We start from the raw sequence: 18,258 nt of genomic DNA, 5'->3' as shown, positions 1-18,258 counted from the left end.
TGGATTCATGTCGGGGCGCTCGACTACAGAAGCCATTCATATTGTAAGGAGATTGGTGGAGCAGTATAGGGAGCGAAAGAGGGACTTGCACATGGTATTCATTGACCTAGAAAAGGCTTACGACAAAGTGCCAAGAGAGGTCCTATGGAGATGCTTGGAGGCTAAAGGTGCACCTGTGGTGTACATTAAAGCGATAAAGGACATGTATGATGGAGCTAAGACTAGGGTAAGGACGGTAGGAGGATACTCAGAGCACTTCTCTATTCTAATGGGGTTGCATCAAGGATCAGCTCTTAGCCCGTTTCTATTCGCCTTGGTGATGGATGAATTGACACGACAAATACGGTGAGGTTCCTTGGTGTATGTTGTTCACGGATGACATAGTCTTGATTGACGAGACTCTCAGCGGAGTTAACGCTAAGCTGGAGGGCTGGAGACAGACGTTGGAGTCTAAAGGATTTAAATTGAGTAGGACCAAGACATAATACTTTGAGTGCAGGTTCAGTGGCGTACCGCATGGGGCTGACGAGTAAGTGAGGCTTGGTACCCAGGCCATCCAAAAGAAATGAAGTTTCAAGTATATTGGGTCTGTTATACAGGGAGATGGGGATATCGACGATGATGTTTCACATCGTATTGGTGCAGGGTGGATGAAATGGAGGCTTGCTTCCGGAGTGCTGTGTGACAAGAAAGTGCCACCAAAACTTAAAGACAAGTTCTACAAAGTGGTGGTTAGACCGAATTTATTGTACGGGGCGGAGTGTTGGCCAGTCAAGAACTCTCACGTTCAGAAGATGAAAGTCGCGAAAATGCGAATGATGCAATGGATGTGTGGGCACACTAGGAGGGATAAAATTAGCAATAAAGATATCCGGGACAAAGTGGGAGTGGCATCGGTGGAGAACAAGATGCGGGAAGCGAGGCTGAGATGGTTTAGGCATATGAAGAGGAGAGACACAGATGCTCCAGTGCGGAGGTGTGAGAGGTTGGCTATGGACGGTTTCAGCAGAGGTAAAGGGATGCCGAAAAAGTATTGGGGAGAGGTAATTAGACAGGACATGGCACAGTTTCAGCTTACCGAGGACATGACCTTAGATAGGAGGTTGTGGAGGACTCAGATTAGGATAGAAGGATAAGTTGCTTATCATTTCATCCTAGTAGTTGTAGTTTTGCTCATTCGTTTATTGTCATTTGATTTCTGCTTATATTTGTTGGGCCTTTTACTTTGATTATCTTATTTATCTATGGTAGTTAATGCTTCTTTCTTTCCAGACTGTTCTATCATGACTTTCTCGCTTTTGTTATTCCTCGTTTTCATATTGTTCTTGATATGCTTGTCCCTATCTGACTTTTTGTCTTATTTTCTCTCTTGAGCCGAGGGTTTTCGAAAATAGCCTCCCTACCTTTCAAGGTGGGGGTAAGGTCTGCGTACACTCGTAAGGTCTGCGTACACTCTACCCTCCCAGACCCACATTGTGGGATTCTACTAGGCATGTTGTTGTTGTTGTTGACATTTTATAACGGATTATCTACTACTTTTTCACGTTATTAATTAATATTTATTTAAAAAGAGTTTAAGGTGTCAACGATCGTCCTTTTAACTCTTTTAAAATATAAATGGGGCACTACTAGATTTTTTTAAGCTTAGTCATATCATTCCTTGAATCACCTAATTGCAACTGCCTTGCTCCACGATTTGTATGGCAGTTTGCTTGTTATATGAGATTTCGGTTTGGAGTAAGAAAGCGTTTTTACTATTTTCATGAGCAATTTTTAATAATTGCTTAAAGTGAAAACAAATCCATCAACATTTAATTGTAAGTCGTAAAATATAAAAATACATAAATATTTTTATCATTTTAATCTGTCAGCGTTCTTATATCTCCTATCTGTCTGTGAGATTCCTTTATTTATACTACTTTCCATATAGAAGCTGTTACAATTGAGTTAAAACTATATAAGTCCCAGAAACGTTTACTGACTTTGACTCTTTAATCAACGGTATACCACTCTGTTTATAACTATTCTATCACAGAATATCACACAACCGAATCATTGCCTAAGGTGAAACACCTAAACACAAGTCTGCCAAGTTTCCAATATTGCCTCAAAGTAACCACAATCACGAATACAACCAACAAATCCAGTCAATCGATGTAAAATGTGATGATTTTTTTTAAAATTAACATTGCCCAAATGGCCATTTTATGAATTAAAATAAATGAAATGGTTCAATGCAGAAAGGGAAATAAGAAAAACAAAACAAATATGGTAATTGTCAAAAATAAACCAAGTAACCCTAAATCTACGAGGTTGTTTCTCTCTCTTCGGTGGAGCTTCTCTCTCTATTAAAACATCGTCGTCGATCAAAGGCGAATCTAGGATTTCTGGGGTATGAGTTCACCACTCAATTTTCAACCAAGTGCACCATTTAGTCTTTTGTAGTATGTGTTCCCGTAGGTAGTATTATACTAATTTTAGAAAATATATACATAAAATACCTAGTTTTTCGGCGAGACCATGTGTTCACGTGCTCCAAAAAAGGCCTTAAATTCGCCACTGTCGTCGATGCTTCTGTGATGATTTGAGCTTATCTCAGCTCCGATTTGGCTTGTATATGATGTGTATTGACGGTGGTGGAACATATCTCCATTATTATGTAGCTCAATCTCCTGGTATATAAATGTGATGATGATATATACAATGCAATGCAATGCAATAGCCAATATCTCAACCTGTACACACATGCTCCGGACGAAATATTGACATCTCGGCAGTCATGATCCGCGGGGGACCCATGGCGTCCATATATCACTCGCTCCGGAATGTCCCATTGGATCACGATCACACATACCTTCCGCTCCGGAACAATCCTCGGATCACGGATTCACATAATGCTTTCATCAAGGTGTCACATTTCTTTCATAGTTACAATAGATCTTACTACATTTCTTCCATCAAACCATTTCCATCATGTATGAGTGTATGGATGCCAGAATGCTAAATCAAATGCAATCAATGCCCATGAACATGCTATGGAGGTTAAAAACACCATAGGCCGCATCAAGACTTGCATAAATCACAACAACTATGGAAATGGAATCAACATCGAATTTTGATCACCATAGTGAATCTATCACATCACTCTAATCACATAACAAGTACACCATATGTCGTAATGCGTAAAATAACGGCGACAGGCTCACATAATCAGAAGTCATACCAACCTAAGTGTACATCCATCCCAACATCATGTCCGAAGACCTAATCATGCTTTCTCTTGTCAATTCTACGCATACATATATTTCACTAATCAAAGTCTAACTAAGTTGTAACCTACCTCAATGCCGAACTGGTGCCACGAACTACTCCACCTGAGCCTTCCCTTTCCGAAGCGCCTCAGAACGATCCTTTCCGAAGCGCCTCAGAACGATCGAAGTCTAAGAATTACCAATTCTAAGTAAGTAAATGACCACGAAATAATTAACTATTCGGAAAGAGAATCAAGTGTGAAAGTTACCCAAAATACCCCTAACGAACCACAAGGGAAAAACAGGAAATTAAAGCCGAAATTACACTACCCATATTCTAGATAGTCATTAACCTTAATTTCATTGAATTCTAACCTCAATTGGTCCTTCAATTTCATCAATTATACCAAAATCCCTACCCTAAATTCATGAATTGATTCTAAAAACCAAGGGAGATTCAAACCTAGAATCTATTAATCCACAATCTAGATAATAGGAATCAACAGTTAGAACAAAAATATTCAATTAGATTAGGGGATTTAATGTTCAACAACCTAGGTTTCCATAAGACCATAACTCATCACCCTCATTAGTCATTAACCACCATGGATACTAATTACTCAAGAATTAACTACAAGATTAAGGCACACAGACTTACCCCAAGATGATTCCACCAACACTTCTTTAGAAATCGCCCACAATGCTCCTTAGGATTAGGTTTTTGGTGAATGAGAATAATGATTCGAAGTTGGGGAATGAAATAAGGTTTCTGATTCAGCGATCATCATTGGGGCGAAGGGAATCTCGATTCCGCCATCCCGCCTCAGCGGATACTCGTCTGCTGGGGCAGGATTCATTAAATGACTCGGAATTTCGTGAGACATCAGAAACTAGAAATTTTTTTATTTCACCAAGTTTCAACCCAAAATCCCGAGACCTCCCGGATACAAACCAAACTTGCAGACACAAGTAAAAACATGCTACGTACCCATCCGTGACCTCGAAATTCCCAACGAAGGTCACCTTGACTCGGTCAACCCCCAAACAGCTAAAATCAAATTTCCAACCAAGTACCCAAAACGCACCGAAAGCCTCGGAAATCAAACCAGCAACCCCACCAAGTCACAAACGATCCTCTAGACCTCACGAAATCGACGGAATTCCGAAAAAAGTCTATTCACCCAAAAGTCAACTATTGGTCAAACATTTTCACTTAAGGGTTCTACTTCTTTCAACTTTCACTGGAAAGGCCCGAATGTCTTGAAAACTAGGTCGACGGGGGTAATATGGTCAAAACACGCATAACGACTGAACGGGTCGTTACATTCATGCTCTATTTGAAAGCGTCTTGCGGCACTGTCTAGTAAACCTTTTGTAAATAATCCCACATGCCTTAGCAGTCTTGGTTTTTTTAATCGGAGACCAGAAGTTATTTCTCGGTTCTTCTAGTTACTCTTTTTCACTTTGATGATCCAAGTTCACCACTATCGATCTGTTCATGAACTGTCCAATTCATTTGTTGGATCAAGGCTTATCAATTTCACATTTACATAGCTTAGAAAAGTGATTCATCATTTTTCATCTTCTAATTTTCACCAAGGGTTTGGACCCGTATACAAGGGATTCATCGATGACAAGCTAAGGCCTAGCCACGATTGAAAGCTCGGGTTGTGGTTGTTAAGGTGCTAGATACAGATGATCTACAAGGCCACAAGGAATGGCTGGTGAGTTATTTTTCATTATTTTTTGTTCGTGTACATGTTAAGTTCTTATGAAATTGGACTAAGACGAGTGAGATCTTTGATGTATATATGAAATTGAAAAGTTGACAGCTTTTTCTTTCTTCTTTCCACTAGATGAATTAGCCCGTGCAGAAATTCACATTTGTCGTTCTTCGTTTGTCTTCTACTCATCGTTTATATTGCTTACGGTAAAGGTGGATATCTTGATTTTCTAAAATGATAATTATTTTGGACCATTTATATTTACTGAGGACGACAACTAAAACGGACCGGATGGGAATGTGTTTTTTCTCTACAACAATAAAAAGTAAGAATGGGAGCATAATATGTTTGTATATTATTCACTTTTTAGAATAGTATGATAATATTAGAAAATACTCTGATAAACAAAAGTGAGAAATTATTTTCCAAAAAAATCCTAAACCTATATCAGTAACTTTAAATTACCTCAATTCATTTTCCTTAAAATGCATCAATTCTGTGTATTGCAAAAATCATCCGAAAATACTATAGCGACTATGCTACATATTATTATCGTTTTCCGCTGTTATTTGATTTGATTTTAATTTTATTGTATTTAACTTTTGACGTGTATCATTGTGTTTGTACTTAACTTTACAAACAAAAAGAAGGTTATCCCATTTTAATATCTGATATGTCTTAAACTCGTTACTTCTTTATGTATTCTAGTTAAAAATTTGTATTAAGAAAAATAATTATCGGTCTCTTAATTTATTCTTTTAATTTTATGTGTAATCGTTATTATAATACAGAATATGTAATACTGGATTCTACAAGCTTCTTTAAAAACTTATCATTTTTTTGCGCGGATTGTTCTTCGTTTGGGGTGGTCTTTAATTTTTACCCCTCAAATTGCTGGTCTTTAATTTTGCCCTACACTTAAAAAGGTGGCCGAAAATATCCCGAGGTTCCCGACATAATTTTTAGTTATGCCTTATGGCAAAGTCCGCCGCGTAACGCGAAACTTTTTGCAAAGCCTTGCCTTGCGATTTTTTTTTATTTATATGACTAAGCCGGAATTCGACCCCAAAACCTCGGGATATTTTAAGTGAAGGACAAAAATTAAAGATCAGGAATTTGAGGGACAAAAATTAAAGACCACCTCAACAAAGGGTAATCGTGCAAATTGCCCACAACTTATTGAATTGGTAGGTTTCTAAAAATCCGTAGTTCAAAATATTTGCTACTCACTTTGTCCACTTTTACCTTGTCCTATATATTAAAAATAGATGTTCACTTTTATTTATTCGGTTTGAATTAAGAAATAATTTATCATTTGATATTTGTCCTGCCTTATATTATTAAGTACTACTAATTATTTTCAATTTATTTTTCAATAATTGAGATGACTCCTAGGGGCACTAAAATTACTTTTTATTACATTTTAAGAGGTGTGTCAAGTCAAACATGAATAAGTAAATATGGACGGAGGGAGTATTTTACATCATTAAAATGAAATTAATAAATTTTGTCTCGTTTTACCATTAGTATTAAAGCAATCAATATTGATTACCGCATAAAAATTATAAATTTAAAGAGTTCAAACAAGTAATTATTGATCGACATTATGATTGTTCAAAGATCAATAATATTAGCTTAGTCTTGTTCTTATATAGAGTGCATATTGTTTTTAAAGACAAATAAGGATAACTAAATAAAAATGTTCTTTTATATATGATTTTTTAAGAAATGTGCAAAAGATAAAAAATATGACAAGTAATATGAGACATAGGAAGTACCCGTGTAAAAGAAATGGAACACTAAGTGGTCGTTTGGTTTAAGGTATAACATGGGTTATACCGGTACTAATTTTTATACCATGTTTGGTATAAGGTATAGATTTATCCCGGGATTATTTTATACCTTGTACCAAACGTGGTATAAAAATTAGTGCTGGAATAACTCAACTTATACCTTCTTAACCCACTTATACTGGTATTATTTTATACCATCTTTCAGATGGTATAAAATAATACCAACAGATGGTATAAATTAGTCCCGGGATTGTAATCCCGGGACTATTTTGACCTCAAACCAAACGACCACTAACGGTTTCCAAATATGTACTCAACATATATTTTTTATTTAAAAGCAAAAACAATATTTAGATTTTAAATTGGTTAACTACATTAAAAAAGTAATCGACGAGTATGATTTATGAAGAAGACAAAGCCAACCAGTTCTTTTTATTATTTTTAATTGACACTCAAGGCTCAAGAATTGAGGAAACAAAATAAAAGAGTGGGAGTGAGAAGAGCAGAAGAAATCAATGCCATTGGTTGGTACAAGTGTTCAATCATAAAAAAGGAGAGCTGATACACCGTACACGTCTGCTTTGGGAAATTTAAAAAGTTATAGCAATTTGACAATTTTACCTTGGACGACCACATTCACCTTTCTGTATAATAACTAGTTATGTGACGCTCGTGTTAAGTCTGGACTCAAATTCAAGATATAAAAGTATATATTTTAATTAAAGAAATATAATTTGTGTTAGTACAAGTGTACAACAACAACAACTATATATCCATTGTAGTCCCATAAGTGAGTAATTACGTAGTAATAATTAAATTTCATATAAGTATATTTTCAATATATGAAAGCAAAACTTTCATTCCACTCCGGGACCAAACTCAAGATATAAAAGTAGATATTTTAATTAAAGAAATATAATTTATGTTAGTACAAGTGTACAACAACAACAACCATATACCCATTATAGTCGCACACAAGTGGGTAATTACGTAGTAATAATTAAATTTCATATAAGTATATTTTTAATATATGAAAGCAAAACTTTCATTCCACTCCTTTAATATTTTAACTTTCATTTTGATGAAATTATTTACTTCAAATCAAATGCGAAGCCAAAATTTGACATTTATAAGTTATGTATCCTAATTTTCTGAAGTTATTTAGTTCTAAATAAATAATCTATACATAGTTAATGAACTTTTAAGATAAATACATAATTTAACTTGTGCAACAGATGGAGCTGCTCCTCCCTTAATTAGGGATTAGGGGTTCGAACATGGATATGAAAAAAATCTTTGGAGGGAGCGCTTCCCCCGAATGGGCGTGATATAGTGCGAATTATCTGGATTAATTGAGCTCAAATGCGGATATCGAGCACCAAACAGAAAACCAAAGAACGTGAAAAATGAGGTAGGAGATTCAATAGCTTTTGAAAAGTAGACCTTAAAAACAAAAAATAAAAATTTAACTTAAATAAATAAGATTAGGACCTAAAAGTAATTAATTAAAAAGTTTTAAAAAATTTAAAAATTCTTGTGAGGACTACAAAAGTCCCTAAGTTTGCCCTTATATATAATAGTAATTAATTAGGGACTAGAGGTTCGAACATGGATATGGAAAAAATCTTTAGAGGGAATGCTTCCCCTGAATGAGCGTGATACAATGCGAATTATCTAGATTAATTCGGTTCAAATGCGAATAACAAGCACCAAACAAAAAATCAAAGAATATGAAAAATGAGGTAGGAGATTCGATAGATTTTGAAAAGTAGACCTTAAAAATAAAAATAAAAACTTGACTTAAATAAATAATATTAGGACCTAAAAGTAATTAATTTAAAAGTTTAAAAAAAATTGAAAATTTTTATGAGGACTACAAAACCCCCTAAGTTTGCTCTTATACATAGTAGTAATATATAATATAATATATAAATAAACTAATATAATAGAGAGAAATTTTAACTTTTATGTATTAGTTGGAATATACAGGAAGAGCAGAAGAAATCAATGCCATTGGTTGGTACAAGTGTCCAATCATAAAAAACGGAGAGCTGATACACCGTACACGTCTGCTTTGGGAAATTCAAAAAGTTATAGCAATTTGACAATTTTACCTTGGTCGACCATATTCACCTTTCTATATAATAACTATTTATGTGAAGTCTGTGTTAAGTCCGGGCTCAAAATCAAAATATAAAAGTAGATATTTTAACTAAAAAATATAATTTGTGTTAATACAAGTGTACAACAACAACAATAGTTTTGTACCCATTGTAGTCCCACAAGTGGGTAGTTATATGAAAGAAAAATTTTCATTCCACTCCTTTAATATTTTAACTTTCATTTTGATGAAATGATTTACTTCAAATCAAATGTGGAGCCAGAATTTGACATTTATAACTTATGTATCCTAATTTTCTGAAATTATTTAGTTCTAAATAAATAATCTATACACAGTTAATGAACTTTTAAGACAAATACATAATTTTACTTGTGCAGTGAATGGAGCTGCTCCTCTCTTAATTAAGGATTAGGGATTCGAACATGGATATGAAAAAAATCTTTGGAGGAAGCGCTCCACCCGAAGAGGCGCGATACAGTGCGAATTATCTGGATTAATTGGGCTCAAATGCGGATATCGAGCACCAATCAGAAAACCAAAGAACATGAAAAATGAGGTAGGAGGTTCGATAGCTTTTGAAAAGTAGACCTTAAAAACAAAAAACAAAAAAAAAGACTTAAATAAATAAGATTAGGACCTAAAAATAATTAATTAAAAAATTTGAAAATTATTGTGAGGACTACAAAAATCCCCAGGTTCGATAGCTTTTGAAAAGTAGACCTTAAAAATAAAAAACTAAAAAATTGACTTAAATAAATAAGATTATGACCTAAAAGTAATTAATTAAAAAAAAATAAAAAAGTTGGAAAATTATTGTGAGAACTACAAAAGTCCTCACATTTGCTCTTATATTATACAGTAATATATAATATAATATATAAATAAAATAATATAATAGACTAGATGATGAAAGCCCGTGCTAATACGGGCTCAATACAAAAAATAGTATCACACTTTTTTTTTAAGTCTGTCTTAAAAAGAATGATATATTTTTATATTTAGAAATCATTTAACTTGAAACTTCCCTTTTACCGAAATGATTTAAATTCACACAAATATTTATGACTTATTTTAGACCACAAATTTCAAAGATCTTTCCTTTCTTTTTTAAACTTCGTGCCTAGTCAAACTATGTCACATAAATAGGACAGAGAGAGTACCTTTTAGTAATATAATTATGAAATTTTTATTATAGAAAGTATTATTATTCAATTAATTGAAATATCAATAAATTATTTTACTTAGTCCGCTTCTCCCATATATAACTTTCCTGGTTTGGTTCTCCAATTGAAATATTTGAAATACACTTTCTCCTACTGAGTTTCATGTCATCATCTCTTTTTACTTAACAACACTGAAAAGCGCTTTCCTGTGTTAGCATCTGTTGTAGTCTTAAATTTTTAAGTATAGACCAACATCATCATTTTAAGAAAATATGTGTATACGTTTCTTGACTGTTTATATTTCATCTTCTTGATGTTATTCCTTATTATTTGTGTGAGACGTACGTGTCTAAACTTATACCCAAAGGTATAAGGTTTTTAATCTTTTGGTTTTATGACTTCTTGCGGTTTGTGTTCAATTTAAATCGTTCTTTCTTTTTTCATGAATTTCTCTTCTTTAAATTTTCTCTAAGCGTACATTGATCATTTTCTGAACTTATTATCATAATTTAAATTTTCTATTTTTATTTTTTTTTGCAATTGTCTCCTACTTCTTCACGTGAACCCCATCCTTTTTTTAAAATTTTTTTTTTGCAAATGTCTCCTAATTGTTCACGTGGACCCCACCTTATTTTTAAAAAAATTTGTACTATTGTAGAAGAGCGGGCTCCGCCTTAATTTATTTTATTTTATTTAACTATATTAGAAGAGTGGGTGGACGACGATCCAACTCACCCTTCTAATATAGTAGAAACTAGTCTCAAGAAGCCCGTGCTGAGTCCGGGCCCAAGATCTTGGTAATAAAGTAATCTCTTAGTCCAATTTATGTAATAAGATTTGAATTTTTCGAGTCAAACAGTTTAATTTTGATCGTGAACTTGGGCATAGAATCTTTAATAAGTTTTATAGGAATAAATTTACATATTTGAAAACTACGTAAAAAGTACTATAAATCTCAATACTTGACAATTCAAAGTACTTAAAAGATATATGAAAAATTAATTATTTTTTTCTCCTTTCAAAAAATGTGAAATGATATCTTCTTTCATTTTCTTAATCTAAGTGGAATATTTTCTAAATTTAGGGTATAATAACTATGCTACAGCCTAAGCAAATTAGAATTAGCTAAATTTAAATAGTTAAATTATATCTCTGTGCAACGACGTATCTAATAATTTTGTTCCTTCTTGCTAATATTTATTTGAAGGATCCATTTTGAAATTTATTTTCTATTGTATAATTATGTTAGATCATTAAACCGATTAATATAGTCAAAGTAAATTTTTTATTAAAAATTAGATCTGGAGAATTTAATGGTAATTTTAGAATTACTAATAAAATATGATCGACGGAGTGCTCTACCAGTACCAAATGAGTTCTCCAAAATCACCATTTTAAATTATTTTTGTGCGTAACTATTTCTATTAGATAACATCAACACCATTAACAACTTTTCAAACATTTTCAAAGGGCTCAAAGTTTATTATATTTACTAAGTTGGTCTACATAAAAAAGAAATAAAGTAGGGGCAAAAATAAGACATAGGAATAGTCACGGTTCATATACTTCACATCCAAAAAGTTGGTTAAGAGGTCATGAATTACCAAAAAGGGTTTAAAATATATTGAGTTATTGGAAATATACTTTGGTATTGAAGTAGTAAATAACAAATACAAGGGCATATATTTGAAAGATCAAGTACTTTTAGTTGGCAAGCTAACCTAATAGTTACAATATAACTAAGTATACAAAACTCTTTACATTATCACTTATATATAGTAGTGAAAAGAAAAAATAATAGATGCTCATATTTTGATTTGAGAGACGGTGGTATACCCTACGGCGGATGTTAGAAGTTTGAATCCATTTATCTCCAACTCGTGAACTTAGCCAATATAAAGCTTTATGATAGCATCAATTTTTTCAATTCGGCGATTCAATTTATGATTTATCGGAATAAGGAGAGGGCCTGGAAATTGTGGCTGTTAAAAGGCATCCTCAAACTTCTTCGTTTTTTATGAGAACTATAAAAAATTGGTGAAGGTTTTGGGTGATTTTGGTGAAAACTTACAACTCCATTGACATCAAAATAGCGAACAATTTTTGTTTTTAACACGTCGCAATTTTTAAATCAAAAAACAAGACAAATAGTTTATTAATTCGGAAAATGGGAGTATGACAGTATGTCGACGAAAGGGCAATGTGCTCTATTTGGCAAAAGTGTTTGTGAGTTGCTTTTTTAACGCGTATATTTACCCCTTTTTCCTATACTTTTTAACAAAAAGAATATAAAACCAAAAGAAACAAAAAGAAAATTAAAGAACCAAGAAAAGGATAAAAACATAATAGTTGGACTGTTGTCGACATGATTGGATCTATACTTATATAGCAAACAGAAGACACGTGAAATATGAGAAAGCAAAGACGCTTGTGCTCCACGCGTTTCAATTAAAGATGCCCCTTTTTATCCTTTTATTATCTACACCACAGGATAAATTTAAATAAGACAAAAAACAGATTATAATAAATATTATTAACTACCCAAATAACTCTTTAGCACTACCCAAAAGTTGTAAAAATAAAAAATGGCAACTCCTGAAGAAAACGTCGCAGCTCCAGCTCCGGCGGAAGCAGCCGCCGTTGATGCTAAGCCCCCGCCTGCTGCCGCCGTTGATGCAACACCTAAGGAAGTCAAGGTAATAAACCTTTTTTTTCTTCTTCTATTTTTTGTTTGGTTTGAATAATACCTAATTACTAGATTTCTCTACTCTTTTAATAATTTTTGCCAAATTATTATCCAGTTGTTGTTACCGTTTATGTTTTCATAATTGTTGTATTTCTGCTTTATTTGAGCTGAGGATCTATCGAAAATAACATTTCTATCTGCCAAGATAGGGTAAGGTCTGTGTACCTCTGCCCTCTCCGGAACCCATTTGTAGAATTACATTGGATATGTTGTTGTTTTAATAATTTTTAACAAAATTATTCTTCTGTCTATTTCTGTTTCAATTGATATGACTGTATATTAGACAAGAAGTTTTAAGATACAAATACAGAATTTTAGCACATACCAAAATATTCTTAACAAGGCATGACAATTTTATTTATGAGCATGTTATTAAGAGCCGTTTGGTTACCGGAATTAAGGGTTTGTCCCGTTATAGAATTTGGGATTAGTTACTCTTATCATTAAGTAACTACTAGCAGTCACGGAGCCACTTCGCGAAAAAATTTCATTGGGTAAACATGTAAAAAGATTTTTTTTTATTATATAAACTATGTGTTAAACCTTTTAATTTCGTCCTATATTTATTTTTTTATATTTTGACATCATTTGTAAAAATTCTAGTTCCGCCACTTATTACTATTAATAAAAATTTCAAAGCATAATGATTTTTTAATTTTGAAGGTGAGTGTCAAAACCAACTAAAAAGGAACGGGGGGAGTAGTTTGTGTTTGGACAATATTTTTAAAAAGTGTTTTAGTGTCAAATTACGATAAAAAGGAAGTTATTACTCGTTAAGATGGTAAATATGATTTTTTGTATGGGTAACCTTGATAGGAAAAAATCAAAAGCCCTTATTTTTTAAAAAGGACACTTTCTTCCCGCTGATATAAAAAAGTTCAAAAAACAGTTCTTTTTTCTACTAGAAGTACTTATTTGTTTATCAAAGTTTGTGAAACCCCTTCATTCTCTAAAACAAACTCCTTTTTTATTTATTTTAGAAAAGAAAAGCACTTTTGATCTTTAGAAGCTAAGCTTTAGCTAAACAGGCTAGGGGGATGACGACATTTCTTGCTATGATATATTACATGCTGTGAAGCAACTATTACAACAGCAATATCTGATAGGAAGTCAATTATTAGAACAAAGATATCTATATGAGTCAATTATTACAATATTGATATTTGTATTATGAGAATTCTATCATAAATTGATTAGTTTTATTGTTTTATTTTAGTTGTCAATCTATGGTAACACTCTTCATTTATTGACTGACAATGCGAGCAATCTCAAGGACGCAGACGATACGAATTCATTTTAATATGTGAAAATAATTAATTTTCGTTTTTTTTTCAAACTGCTTTAAAATGTTTTTTCTTTAGCCGAGGATTTATTGAAAACTGTCTCTCTACTTCTCAAGATAGGAGTAAGGTATGCGTATACTCTGTCCTCCCAGACCCCAGACCCACTTGTGAGATCACATTGGGCGTTGTTGAATTAATTATAATGTTGTTTAGTTTTCTCATTCTCTAAATTTCCATAATTTGTAGAAGGAAGGGGAGAAGAAAGACGAAGGAACACTCAAATTAACCCTTATGATATCAGGTGGTGTAGTAGCTGCCATTGGTGCAATTTTTGCAATTATCAAGAAGATCAAAGAGGAGGCTAATAAGGTCAAAGAGGCAGCTTAAAATGTAGATCATCTTTCATATTCTACATTTTTATTTTTATTTTTCCATTTGCATCTGTATGTTGTAATTTATTTTTGAAGACTTCTTTTGAGGGTTGTTACCTATTGTATCGTATTGTGTTGTTAGTTTAAATATAATGTTTGCTTGTTTTGATTATTACGTAAATTTTATTGTATTATATCGTTAAATTCGTCTTTAGGTAACAACGAAAAGTCTCATTTTGTGTAACGACTTGTTGATCGCGTCGTTAACTTTTCTTTTTTCTTATTTTGTCTTTACCCATTACTTAATAATTTTATTTTATCCTTACTCTACTTTTATATAGAAGTTTTACCCGTACATTTTTTCTAGGTTCCTTCAAATCGCTAACGTGTGACATTATGTAAGGAAGGAAAATGATACAATCTATCTAAGCATCGTATTATCAGAGTAATACGGTACAAAATAATATAACGCAATACAATATAATACGATACATTATGAAATAATGACAATCATCCAAACAAACAAATCTGGTCCTTGAAGGGAAATAAATAAATTTCATATGCTTTTATTATGATGTTTATAAAATTTATTAGTTCTCGAGTTAATGCTATAATCAGTGGCGGATTCAGAATTTAAGGATCGTGGGTGTCAATTTAACACTAACAATAACTGCAATTAATATTATCATTACTAAAATTGAAGTGCTCAGTAGCGATTCAAACCTGAAACTAGAGCACCCAACTGTATATTAATTATTACTAAAATTGAAGTGCTAAGTAGCGATTCAAACCTAAAACTAGAGCACCCAACTGTTTTGTTGCTTTTCGGGATGCTTTTTTAATATTTATATCCAAATTTCATATATTTTTTATATAACTATCTTTCCTTAAAACAAAAAAAAAAAATCAATGACTCTGACACAATAAAATAAAAGTTTGAGTGATTTATCTACGAAATTATTCTTCCTCTGGAGACCCGAAAGAGGACACGTGCTATTACCCTATTCAAGGGGTTGTGTGGCGTTGTTTAAGGATAACATCTGTTAGTGATTAAATTTCAACGGTTTAGATATTTCATTCACAAGCAATAATTGAACCAACATAATGGAAAAAATGAGCAAAGTCAAATTCCACCAAATGAATATAATTACAAGCTTAATTACTATTTGAAAAATCCCATCACTCAATCCTCCAAAATAAAAAGTGTGATCTCGTAATTCTTAGTTTATCAGGATGTGTTTTTTTTTGTCAGTGAAGATGCGTTGTTAGATATTCTATTTATTTTCTCATTAAAGTCGAACATAAACCTGTACTCGAAATATAGTTGTTTGTACACAAAAAAGAGATGGGATCTGGTGACACTTGGGAGTATTCTTGTCATAAGAACATTTTAAAAGGCTTAATGCATATGCAGCCCTTTAAACTTACCTCTTTTTTCTATTTTGACATTTTAATTAAGTGTTATTTCTATTGAATCCGTAAACTTAACCTCAAGTGTGTCTGTCAAACACAATATGACTTACATAGCATATATGGTGAGTTAATTTTTTTTTTTAGCCTTGCGCGTGAATGTCAATCGCAACCTACGTGAAAAATTCAACCAATTAAAACACCCCACCCATTTTAATTATACACATCAGATAGGAAGAAGTGTGTTACTGTGTTATACAAGTGAAGAACCACCGCTTGAACCAATCAAATAACAAAACAAGAAAAATAAGAAATCAAAATTGAAAACTAAAACTGAAAAACAAGAAACCAAACTGAAAACCAAATCTGGAAAATAAAAACTGAAAACTCAAAAATAAAAATTGGAAAATCACAAACTGAAAAATAAGAAACCAAAACTGAAAACTAAAAAACCAAAACCAATCTAATGTGTATAATTAAAATGGTGGGGTGTTTTAATTGGTTGAATTTCTCACGTGAGATGAGATTGACATTCACGTGCAAGGCTAAAAAAAAATGAAACTCACCATATATGTTATGTAAGTCTGATTGTGTTTGATAGATACACTTGAGACCAAATTCAGGAGTTCAATAAGAACAACACTTAGTTGAGGTGCTAAAATAAAAAGAAAAAAAATGGTTTAGAGGGCCACATATGCATTAAGCCTTTTTAAAAGAGTCCGGAGCCTAAAGGGTATAAAAATATACGGTATTTACCAAAACGGAATGACCAAAAATTTATATACCAAAAGGGGTATATCGTGGGCTGATCCACGATATACCCCAAAAAAATTTTTAATCTGACAACCAAGTCAACGAAAAATTAAAAAAAAAAAAAAAATTGTATAACGTGGATCAGTCCACGTTATACAATTATAACTTGTATAACGTGGACTGATCCACGTTATACAATTAAAAAAAAAATCCAGCGTTTTACAAAATAGGAGTCCGGAACCAAAATGCCCGAAGTGTTTTTTCCATACTTAATTTGACTAACGATTAGTCGTTTGTCAAGACTCCGAAATGTCAATATTTTATATAAAACCTGATATTTTTTTCTGCGTACAATAATGTAGGCTCAATACATCAAGGATAGGTAGACGTTCGGATAGTCATTTTAGGGGTTGAAAAGGTGCCCAAAGTAAGTTTTGTTTGAAAAAACTTAGTGATTTTTCCATACTTTGACCAACGATTAGTCGTGTGTCAAGACTCCGAAATGTTAATATTTTATATAGAACCTGATATTTTTTTCTGCGTACAATAATGTAGGCTCAATACATCAAGGATACGTAGACGTTCGGATAGTCATTTTAGGGGTTGAAAAGGTGCCCGAAGTAAGTTTTGTTTGAAAAAACTTAGTGATTTTTCCATACTTTGACCAACGATTAGTCGTGTGTCAAGACTCCGAAATGTCAATATTTTATATAGAACCTGATATTTTTTTCTGTGTACAATAATGTAGGCTCAATACATCAAGGATACGTAGACGTTCGGATAGTCATTATAGGGGTTGAAAAGGTGCCCGAAGTAAGTTTTGTTTGAAAAAACTTAGTGATTTTTTCATACTTTGACCAACGATTAGTCGTGTGTCAAGACTCCGAAATGTCAATATTTTATATAGAACCTGATATTTTTTTCTGCGTACAATAATGTAGGCTCAATACATCAAGGATACGTAGACATTCGGATAGTCATTTTAGGGGTTGAAAAGGTGCCCGAAGTAAGTTTTGTTTGAAAAAACTTAGTGATTTTCCATACATTGACCAACGATTAGTCGTGTGTCAAAACTCCGAAATGTCAATATTTTATATAGAACTTGATATTTTTTTCTGCGTACAATAATGTAGGCTCAATACATCAAGGATACGTAGACGTTCGGATAGTCATTTTAGGGGTTGAAAAGGTGCCCGAAGTAAGTTTTGTTTGAAAAAACTTAGTGATTTTCCATACTTTGACCAACGATTAGTCGTGTGTCAAGACTCCGAAATGTCAATATTTTATATAGAACCTGATACTTTTTTCTGCGTACAATAATGTAGGCTCAATACATCAAGGATACGTAGACATTCGGATAGTCATTTTAGGGGTTGAAAAGGTGCCCGAAGTAAGTTTTGTTTGAAAAAACTTAGTGATTTTTCCATACTTTGACCAACGATTAGTCGTGTGTCAAGACTCCGAAATGTCAATATTTTATATAGAACCTGATATTTTTTTCTGCGTACAATAATGTAGGCTCAATACATCAAGGATACGCAGACGTTCGGATAGTCATTTTAGGGGTTGAAAAGGTGCCCGAATTAAGTTTTGTTTGAAAAAACTTAGTGATTTTTTCATACTTTGACCAACGATTAGTCGT

The sequence above is a fragment of the Lycium barbarum genome, chromosome 6, assembly GCF_019175385.1.
Source record: "Lycium barbarum isolate Lr01 chromosome 6, ASM1917538v2, whole genome shotgun sequence".
Taxonomy (NCBI): domain Eukaryota; kingdom Viridiplantae; phylum Streptophyta; class Magnoliopsida; order Solanales; family Solanaceae; genus Lycium; species Lycium barbarum.
This window is presented reverse-complemented; position numbering follows the sequence as displayed.